At 44.3% G+C, this 11,261-nt stretch overlaps 1 protein-coding gene and 1 long non-coding RNA gene across 8 annotated transcripts in view; both read right to left on the bottom strand.

The window, feature by feature from the left end:
- Positions 1 to 11,261, bottom strand: part of MTSS1 (MTSS I-BAR domain containing 1) — a 185,603-nt gene that overhangs the window by 123,774 nt on the left and 50,568 nt on the right. The gene's annotated exons all lie outside the window — the stretch shown is intronic.
- Positions 1 to 11,261, bottom strand: part of LOC116529099 — a 17,989-nt gene that overhangs the window by 6,524 nt on the left and 204 nt on the right. The window lies entirely within an intron of this gene.

An 11,261-nucleotide genomic window follows, 5' to 3' on the forward strand; every position in this document is an offset into this window, starting at 1 on the left:
CACACACACACACACACACACACACACACACACACACACACACACACCCCTCTTAAAGAGTTACTCCCCGAACTTGAAGTAAAAGCTGGTCACGAGCATATGCATGACCCAAATGTGGTGCCAAGGGAACCGAACCCACAGCCACCATTCCAAAACCCTGCGTGAAAGTCCCCGGGGGAGATAGAAGAGTGAGAGTTGCTCTCAGCCACTCCACCCTGTGCTATTTTAAGCACCATGACTTCATTCTTGTTTGTTCTGAAGCGGCACAGATGGGCCGCCTCAATTTATGTTACTACAAGAGAAGGAGCCCCAGATTCAAAGCTGCACGTTTCTCTTGCCTGTGTTAGGGCATCCTGAAGTTAACTGTGGCGTGTCAAGCAAAGGAAAGCACTGTTTCTTTTTTTTTCCCCCTCTCTCTCTTTTTCAAAAGCCTAAGTTTTTAAACGTAGCGATATTTTATGGAACCAACAGCCAGATCTACCTGAAAAATGGCACAAGGTAAATTGCTAATAAAACCTTTTCAGCTTTGTCAGTGCCACCCAACTGTGAAACCCATATCCCCTGCTCCAGACACAGAAAGGATCCTCTTCCTAAGAGAGCAGGAGGCAGGACAGGGCAATGATCCAAGGTGGAGCACGATTCAAGGTGGAAGGGGCTCCACACCACATCTCATCGGGCCACCTTCGAGGGCACAGGGCTTTTCCCCGAACCTTTCCAAGAAACTTAACGAACCAGATTGTCTAAGGGGAAAGCATAGAATAGATTATATTTTTTAATTTTTTGAGATGGAGTCTTGCTCTGTCACCCAGGCTGGACTGCAGTGGCACCATCTCAGCTCACTGCAATTGAGTTTTGAACTAGGTAGAGGTGGTCATTACCCCACATTATAAAAGTACTAAATGCCACTGAATTATTCATTTTAAAATGATTAATTTTGTCTTAGGTCAATTTCACTTCAATTATAAAACACACACATGCATAATCTACATCAGTGTCACTATTTACGGTACAACCCACACATCGCCAGCAGCTGTTAGCCTTGATGTATTTGGGCCGCCTCCTGGTTCAAGAGATTCTCCTGTCTCGCCTTCCCGAGTACCTGGGATTACAGCCATGTGCTACCACACCCAGTAATTTTTCTATTTTTAGTAAAGACAGGATTTCTCCATGTTGGCCAGGCTGGTCTCAAACTCCTGGCCACAGTGATCCACCCACCTCAGCCTTCCAAAGTGCTGGGATTACAGGCATAAGCCACCACACCCAGCCAGATTACATTTATTAAACCTCTCCCAGGCACTGCACAATCTGATTAAAAATTCCCAACAATCCTATGAGGTAAGTCCTCTTATCATTCTTTTTTTGAGTCAGAGGCTCGCTCTGTCACCCAGGTTGGAGTGCTGTGGCAACCTTTGCCTCCCAGGTTTAATCAATTCTCCTGCCTTAGTCTCCCGGGTAGCTGGGATGAGAGGCTTGTGCCACCATCCCTGGCTAATTTTCATATTTTTAGTAGAGATGGGGTTTTACGATGTTGGCCCGGCTGGTCTCAAACTCCGGACCTCAGGTGATCTACCCACCTCAGCCTCCCAAAGTGCTGGAATTACAGCATGAGCCACCATGCCCGACCTCCTTAACATTTTTTCTCTTTCTATTTTCAAACAGAGAAAGCCAGCTCCAAGAAGTAGGGAAATAACAAGGCTGAGTTAGCCTCCACTTCACGGCGGGTATGTCGAGGAGCTTTGCCTGCCCTCCGAGGGGCAGACCAGAAGCTTCCTGAGGAACACTCATCCTTCACTAGTCTACCCAATGTGTCGGCCTCCCCTGCCAGCAAACAGCATGTAGAAATAATGAACAGGCCAGGCGCTGTGGTTCACACCTGTAATCCCAGCACTTTGGGAGGCTGAGGCGGGCGAATCACAAGGTCAGGAGTTTGAGACCAGCCTGGCCTACATAGTGAAACCCCGTATCTACTAAAAATACAAAAAATTAGCTGGGTGTGGTGGCGGGTGCCTGTAATCCCAGCCACTTGGGAAGCTGAGACAGGAGAAGTCTTCTGGGAGGCAGAAGTTGCAATGAGCCAAGATCGCACCATTGCACTCCAACCCATGAGACAGTGTGAGACTCCAACTCAAAAAACAAAACAAACAAACCAGGTGTGGTGGCTCACACCTGTAATCCCAGCACTTTGGGAGGCCAACGCAGGTGGATCATGAGGTCAGGCATTTGAGACCAGCCTGACTCATATGGTGAAACCCTGTCTCTATTAAAAATACAAAAATTAGCCGGGCTTGGTGGCATGTGCCTGTAATCCCAGCTACTCATAAGGCTGAGTCAGGAGAACTGCTTGCACCCAGGAGGTGGAGGTTGCAGTGAGCCGAGATTGTGCCGCTGCACTCCAGCCTGGGCGACAGCGCTGGCTGTCAGTTCCATGAAATATGGCTACGTTTGTGAACTCCTCTTAGGCTTTTAAAAAAGAGAGAGAGAAAAAAAAAAAGAAAGTGCTTTTTTTTCTGTCTCAAAAAAAGAAACAAAGAAAGAATGAATAAAGATGCATGGCAAACAGTAAAACCCAAGGGCCAGTCCTACAACTGACACTTCCCAATGACTTGGCCTTGAGCAAGTTCCATTGCCCTTGAGTTCTGCTTGGGTCCCCCATGTGTAAAAGTATGTTTGGTTCTCTAACACAGGACTGGGGACAAGGCTGACAGCTCCTGGTGATGCATGGGGTGTATCATATATAGTGACACTGTTACAGATTATGCATGTGTGTGTTTTATAATTGAAATGAAATTGATATAAAACAAAATTAATCATTTTAAAGTGAATAATTAAGTGGCATTTAGTGCATTTATAATGTCAGTAATGACTGCTTCTACCTAGTTCAAAAACATTTTCAATGCCCCAAAATAAATCCCCATGGCCATTAAGCAGTCAGTCTCCATTCCCTACTCTCACCAGCCTCTGGCAACTAGGAATCTGCTTCCTGTCTCAATGGATTTACCTATCCTGAGCATTCCCCATAAGTGGAATTATACAACATGAGACCTCTTTGTCTTTTGACTTTCACATAACACATGTTTGAGGTTTGTCCAAGTTGTAGCATCTTCACTTCATCCCTTTTTGTGGTTGAATAATATTCCATTATGTACATCCACAATTTATTTATCATTCATCCAGTTGAGATGTTCTGCCTTTTGGTTATGGTGAATAATGTTGCTGTGAACATTCATGCAGCAGGTGATGTCTTTTAAGGCACTTTCACATTTGATTCTAACAAGTATGTGAGGTAGACCCTGGTCAAATAAACAGCATTTGAGTTGTGCTTCTTCCCTCATTAATCCATCACTTTCTAATCCCACCCCCCTTTTATAAAAAGAAAAACAGCAAAGAACTTCTAAAGCTAAGTCAGGCACATGAAAAGTTTGTGAAGGAATAAAAAGGTGTTCATTTAATGGTTTGATTTTTAAAAATTAATCATAACTCAGAATGTGTAACAGGATTGTTTCAAAACTGGACATTACTCCTAAAATGCATGGAAAATGCAAAGGCGGCATTGAAGATTCAATTCTTTAAAAAGTAAAGTCACTGCAGGGACGTGGAAAGAAAAATGATACAGGAGAGAACAAAAGCAAAGCTCCTCTCCTTCTTTGCCATCTAATTCAGTGGCCTCAGAATAGTCAGACATTTCTTTGAACAGAGCCATTTTTATCAAGACAGTATTTCACTACTGCAGCTCAAAACCTCACGTGGACAGACGCAAATGTCCATAGAAGCAACCTGGCCAGCCTTCTGCTGCTCTGCTACAGGCCTGGGCAAATGAAAGATCATGCTCAAATCTAAACTCAGGCAATGGAGAGGCTAATGTTGTCAACATCAATATTGTCACTGTTTGCTCCCAAAACCACTTTTCAGCAAAACAAAGAGACTCAGCTCCCTCTAGGTATTAAGAATCTTCGAGTGTCAAGTGAAAAGGTCTCCGTTCCCTTGCATTCTTTTTTAATCCAAGGGTTGGGGCTTCACATTCAGTAAAAGGTGAGTGTAATCGCAGTAGGCTACTTGAAGGGGCAAAATGCAATCTCACCTTAGGAACCAGGCCTGCCAGGCCCAGCCCCATCAATCAGCCAACCACAGGCACAAAACACACGCTGCTGAAAAGGACTTGGCACTGTGCACTGTGTCATGTCCAGTACTCGTCACTGTATACATAATAAAGTCAGTCAGATGAATATTCTCATACTGTGTTCCCCATGTGATGCAAAAAATAAAAAATTGGATATTCAGAATTTTAAAGGCACACAGAAAAACAAGGGAGGGCTAAGCCTATGAATTCTCTGGCTGAAGCAATACCAAAGCCCTCCTTCTCATGGTCTCCCATATCACCAATTGTTCATTTTTCTCTTTTGTCTTCCCCAGTCAAGACTCTCAATTCAAGGGTACACAAATCAGGAGGAGGCAGGGAGAACTTTTAAAAAAATTCATTTTGAATAGAATGTTTAAATTGTACCAAAGGCAAGGAAAAGGTAAGAGGAAAGACATTTTCTACCTCGACCTCCACCCCCAGCCCTTCCTTCCCAAGGTTCTTTGCTTTAAAGTGAAATCAGGGAAATTTTGCCAGGAAAGGTCATATAGTAAACATGTCAGGCTTTGAGGGCCTTTTGATCTCTGCTGTGACTACTCACCTATGCCACTGTAGCACAAAAGTAACCACAGACAAAACCCAAACAAATGGGCTGTTCCCGTAAAACTGTAGGGATGTACTTTTGCATTCGAAATTCATACCATTGTGGGATGTCACAAAATATTACTGTTTTCATTTTTTCCCCCTACTCTTTAATAGTCATTCTTAGCTCATGGGCCAATGGCAGGCTGAATTTGACCCATAGGCTGTAGTTTGCCTACCCCTTTTTTAAATCATAGGTGCTAACTTTTTAGGCGATGGGGTATCTGGTTTTTTTCTTTATTTATGGGGGAGGGAGGTTTAAAGTTCCGCATAAACCAGAAGAGAACAAGGCAAGGACAACATTACATATTTCAGGAAGAAAATACCTGCCCCCTGTTCCGTGAATCTCAAGAAAATTTAAAGACTCCTTTAGTCACCTGTTGGCAGAGGAGCACAAATTTTGAAATGTGCTTGCTAACGGCTGAGAGTTAAATGTTTCATTCATTTCTATTCGATAAAAGAAATTTAAGAATAGTGACTCCTATTTTCTGAATCAGATCAATAGGTACTCACTAGATGCCTCTAACGTGTCTAGTACTGCTCATGCTGCCAGAAAGAAAGGACATCAAAATATATCTTTTCCCCCCAAACATTTTGATCCCCAAGAGATTTTAGTGTTACAGCTTCAGTATGAAGATAACAAACTGAGACTGATCTCTCCCAAACTGTGATCTCAGCTGATCCCCTTTCATCCACTGAATGCATTTTAGAGATGGGTTTGGCCAGTGGATAATGTACACATTTATGGCAAGGAATCTGGCAGAGTATCACAGGAATTAATTCCAGACTTAAGATCCTCGTTCCCCTCTTTAGCTCTGTGACCTGGGGAAAACTAATTAACCTCTCCAAATTCTCTATCCAATTAACAGCAGACCTAAAAACATCTTCCTCAAATAGCCCCAACACTTTAGAGCAGGGCCTGTGTATTTTCATACTACTATGAAGAAATAGTCGAGACTAGGTAATTTATACAGAAAAAGAGGTTTAATGGACTTACAGTTCCACATGGCTGGAGAGGCCTCGCAATTATAGCAGGACAAGGAAGGGCAAAGGTACATCTTACATGGCGGCAGGGAAGACAGCATGTACAGAGGAACTGCCCTTTATGAAACCATCAGATCTCGTGAGACTTATTCACCATCACGAGAACAGCACAGGAAAACTCACCCTCGTGATTCACCACAAAATGTAAGAATTATGGGAACTACAATTCAAGATGAGATTTGGGTGGAGACACAGCCAAGCCCCATCACCCTGATAGGCACTAACTGATCCTCTCATTCAACAAAGGTCTTACTACTACAGTGTACTGGGCTGCAGCGTACAAAGATGAACAAGGCAGACTCAGTCTCCACCATCATGGAACCTGCAGACCAATTTGTTAGCTTTTCTTCATCATAAACACACAGGCATGCCTAACACACTCCTTCGACTATAAAACACCTATCCCTTCTTCACTTTCCCCACTACTAGTTCCACTTCAGCCTGTAAGTCTGGGAGGAGCCAGAGCCCCCAGCTCAATGCACATCATCTGCCAAGTGTTTGCCACTTCTGCTCTGGAGCATGAATCCAGGAGATCCTTGGCATTCAAAGATTTAAACTCTCATGGTTGGCACTATTCAGAAGTTCTCTAGTCCACAGCAAGTGCTAATTTATGGCATGGCCAAGGCAAGGTCTGAATCCTAGAGGAGGCAGTGTTGCTTTGTGAAGGCAAGTCCTTCAGCTAGGAAGTAAGCCAAGCCTAGCGCTGGCATCTCAACTCAGGTTTGCTCTCTTAACAAAAGGTGTTATTTAATCCTTGCAACTGCTCTAATAGGTGGGTATGACCGTCCTCACTGCAGCTGCACGCTAGTGGCTGCTTAGCATTTGGAAATTCACAAGGGTCCTCTGTTATCATCCTCCAATGCTCATGGTTTAGGCAGTGGTATCTGATTCTGGCTATACTTAGACTCAACTTAGAAGCTTTGGAACATACTGATGCCCAAGTCCCATCTCATATTAGTAACACAGTCTACCTGGGAGTGAGGCTCAAATACCAGGACTGTTAAAAAGTTACAGATTTTAAGGTGGATGCACCCTCTTCCGTTCTGGACAGTTAGCCCCACTAGGCCAAAATCCTTACCAGATCTGCTTCTAGAGCCCTTTCCAGAAGCCAGCCCAGTCCTCTGCGGAACGTGCTCAGAGTATGTAGGCTAAACCAAGGAACCAACTGCCATATGGTCACAATGGAAAACCTGGAAGTGGTATGGAAATTCATGTCACGTGACTCATTATCTTCCCTATCCATGCCCAAAATGAACTTCAGAAAATGCCAACAGAAGATTTATAGTTTATGGGAATCTCAAAATTTCACATGCATTTGCAACAAGCTCTAGGAGAAATGGCATCGCAAGCTGCCTGACTCTCCAACAAGAGAAAAGTCATACAATGCATCGTATGGGCTTTAACCTGGACTAAAACCCAACAGTTACCCTCAAACAGGATTATTTTCATGCACCCGCTAGCTTGGGATTTAATTAAAATCTCCTTCAACAACTGCCAAGATATTATTTAAACTCAGTCTTTATTACCTTCTCCAGAATTCTTTTTTTATTACTAGGATGAGCAAAATGTTAAGTCAGGTTCTCTTGATCATTATTTATGTATTAAGCCCTTGGAAACACACAGGGACAGCTAAGACTCCTATCAGTTTCAGTTTTCAATACAGGAAGCATGAAAGGCAGAATGGTCCCTTAAGATGAGATGTTTAAATGGCAACTTCTTTGCCACTGGATCAGACCACACATGTGGAACCCAAGGGCTTTGTCCAAGCAGGACAACTCAACCGCAGGCTCAGGAATTAGATACTGAGAAAAGTACAAGGGAAGATCAAGAGCCAGCCAGCCTGGGTAGGGAAGGGCATGAATCATCTAAACGGGGTCCTCATCCCCTCCAGATGTCAAAGCTCCAGGGGCCACTGCCAGCCAGAGCTGCTACCACTGATCTCAGCTAATAGTGGGTAAGAAGGAAGCCCTAGGCAGCTGAGTCCCAGGGGAGAGCACGCTTGGGGGGCATCACCCCAAGGAAAAGATGGAGAGGATTATAGGAAAAACCAAAGGTTATCTATGTGCCACAAGGAGGGGCTTCAGCTTCCAGCCTCCAACGTAACATTTCTATTGTATTAATAACATATAATGTACCTATTACACCAATAGTATAGTATTATAATACTTATAGTCATCTCTTTCAAAGAACACTCCAGTGTCCCTGACTACCAATGGACTCTAAACAGAGAAACTTAACAACCTATTACATGCGTCAAAGAACATTCACTGTTGCCAAGTAGTGTTTCTACAGGTATGAATGAAGGATACTCCCCTTAGGCAGAACAGGTAAGGCTTCCAGGAGCTCTCACATCCATCGAGCTGCTTGGAGGTCGTTGCTTCTCTGCATTTTATGTTACCCCAGTCTCTATTCCTAGGGGAGCACATTCAGCAAGGGCACAAAGACCCTCTTGGCCAGAGGGGTGGTTTCTTTAGACCACAGGAGGGGAACTCCTTAATCACATTTAGGCAAGTTAACAATCTGTTCAGGGCCGCCTGAGGATTAAGTGGCACAGCCCAGAGTAGAGAGGGTACCCCAGCACGAAAGAGACTCCAATGTCCTAGTGTCAGAGGCAAAAAGGAAAATTACAGAGCTCAGCTTCCTCCTAAGTGAACAGTTGAACTTTTAAGACCTTACACAAATGTGTCTACAGAGTCCAAAACAACACAGGGAAGCTGTGACATTTAAAAGAAAAGCAAATGATAAACTCAAGTAAGAAATCTTCCACTCAGCATCCCAGCAGCAGAGAAAAATGCCAACCCCAGGACTCCTACATGTGGTTTATGCTGAATGAGCTATTTCAAGCAGGAAAGGTTCTGCTTTTAAGCCATTCCCAGTTTCTGTTTTGTTTTTAGGTACATCTTGTTAAATATCCACAATGAAAATGTACCAATCCCAAATATATTTCAATGATAGAAATACTGTGACCACTGTTTAGTTGAAATCAACACTATTTCTCTCAAAACTGCTTTCTGGCCAAGCGCGGGGGCTCACTCCTGTAATCCCAGCACTTTGGGGGGCTGAGGCAGGAGGATCACCTAAAGTCAGGAGTTCAAGACCAGCCTGGCCAACATGGTGAAACCCCATCTCTACTAAAAATACAAAAATTAGCAGGGCGTGGTGGTGAGTGCCTGTAATCCCAGCTACTTGGGAGGCTGAGGCAGCAGAATTGCTTGAACCTGGGAGACAGAGGTTACAATGAGCCAAGATTGGGCCACTGCACTCCAGCCTGGGAGACAAGGGCAAAAAAAACTCCGTCTCAACAAAACAAAACTGCTTTCTATAAAGATTACTATAATTCATACCAAGCCCAGAGCATAGTGCCTGACACATTTGTATGTGCCGAGAAACACTAGCTTTCCTGATTCGTATGAGCTAAAGATTGAAGGCTACTGTGAGCCAGGCACTGAAAGCTCTTTATACACCTTCTCAAAGACTATACACACAGTCTACAAAGGTGCTGTTATCATGTCCAATTTACAGATGAGAAAACAGGTTCACAGAGGTTAAGGCAACCTCCCAAAGGTCACACTGCAAAAAAGAGGGCAGGCTGGGACTCAACACAACTCAAAACAGCAGCCACACAATTTCTTAACTCTTAACAGCTTAGCCCTCACACCAGAATAATTTACCATCTTTTCCATTTTACACTAAAGCCATTTTTGAGGTTGTTTTTATGCGAAGTCAGAGCAGGGTGGGGACACTAGTCATCAACGTGTGCCCACTGCCATCTTCAGAAGTCTCCCCTAGGCTCTGCTCAGCCCTATTTGCTAAACAGCAGGTCCCTGGAGGTTGCACAACCCTCAGCAGCAAAGCAGCTGGAATCCAAAACTAACACGCCTATCACTTCGATGCTTCCTCTTCACTCAGGGCAAATAATCCATCAGTGCACAAGGCCACAGGTGTGAGGGGCAGCACAGAGAGGAGAGGCCCCATTCTACAAGAGCAAGCCTTCGGATCTGAGCCTCACGGAACAGGCAGGCTCTAGCCTGCAGCCTCCATTCCTGCAGGGTGAGAATACAGGAAGCTAAAGTGGCCAGTCTGGCCCTCATGAGGCAGATGGAAGCCTGGAATCAGCAACGGGAGACCAGGCCACTGAATGGGCCAGTGGCTAACTGCAAGGGCAGTGAACTGAAACAGCAGCTCCTACTTCAATGAAAGGGACCCAGGAGGGGAGAGAAATGACCCAGTGTAGACATTTTCCTTACAGCACACACAAAAAGCACATGCCTGCATATGATGATGATGGGCTATGGCATTTCAAGCCAAATTTATACTAAACATCAAAGAAAACCAGGGCTTTTCTGAGGCCAAAACACATCCCTAACTACATTCTTGAAGAAAACAAAAATGGATGAGCTCTGACCCACGCATAACCATATAGTCTTGCCTTTTCAACGTTTACAAATGGTCGTCCCAGCCCTTCCTTCCCCAGTCTCTGACCTTTTCAGAACATCTTGGTTCCTCTCCTGATGTTTCCTAGTGAAATTACAGTACATTCAACAGACTGACCCCATTTTATTTCCCTGTGATTTAAACCTGATGTTCAATGTGACAGTATTTCCATTTAAAGTAAGCAAAACAATTTTTTTAAATGTTTCTCATACACAAATATTAACATTTGGCTAAAAAGGAAGGGGCCTGCAATTTTTTTAAAAAATGAAATGTACAAATGGAAGGAAAACAATGATCCCAAAATCCCCATTCAAGGAATTGTGAATGGAAACAGTTTTACAATAGCCTTCAGTATACTATCAAATACTAGCTTTATGTTTATATAAAAATAATCGTATATACACATATAGATACGTACACAAGGATCCAAGGTGCGCACAAGGATCCAAACTTAGCAGGGAATTTCCCAGAGTGCCGGCTTCTCTGACACCCTGGAAAGGAACTCAGAAACACAGGTCTCTCTCCAGACTAGAAAACCCCAGCTGGAGGCCAGAGGTGGGACATGCCCTCGGAAGGAATCATGCAGGCAGACGGAGGGGAACAACACACTCTTTTCTACACAAAGAAGCCCATTGCCAGATCTGAATCTGGCCGCAAATCCGTCAAGACACAGGGCAAGTGGAAACATCAAAAACCATCTTACTGAGATGGTCAACCGATAGCTAAGCAGACGCACTCAGGACTGAGATCCCATAACACAGCAGCTAAAAGCCTCAAGGTGGCCAGGCACGGTGGCTCACGCCTATAATCCCAGCACTTTGGGAGGCCGAGGCTTCAGATCACGGGGTAAAGAGATTGAGACCATCTTGGCCAACATGGTGAAACTCTGTCTCTACTAACAATACAAAAATTAGCTGAGTGTGGTGGTGTGCACCTGTAATCCCAGCTACTCAGGAGGCTGAGGCAGGAGAATCACTTGAATCCAGGAGGCAGAGATTGCAGTGAGCCAACACGGCGCTATTGCACTCCAGCCTGGCAACAGAGTGAGACTCCATCTCAAAAAAAA

The sequence above is a fragment of the Sapajus apella genome, unplaced genomic scaffold (assembly GCF_009761245.1).
Source record: "Sapajus apella isolate SASKATOON/1434 unplaced genomic scaffold, GSC_monkey_1.0 scaffold3, whole genome shotgun sequence".
In the NCBI taxonomy this organism is placed as follows: Eukaryota; Metazoa; Chordata; class Mammalia; order Primates; family Cebidae; genus Sapajus; species Sapajus apella.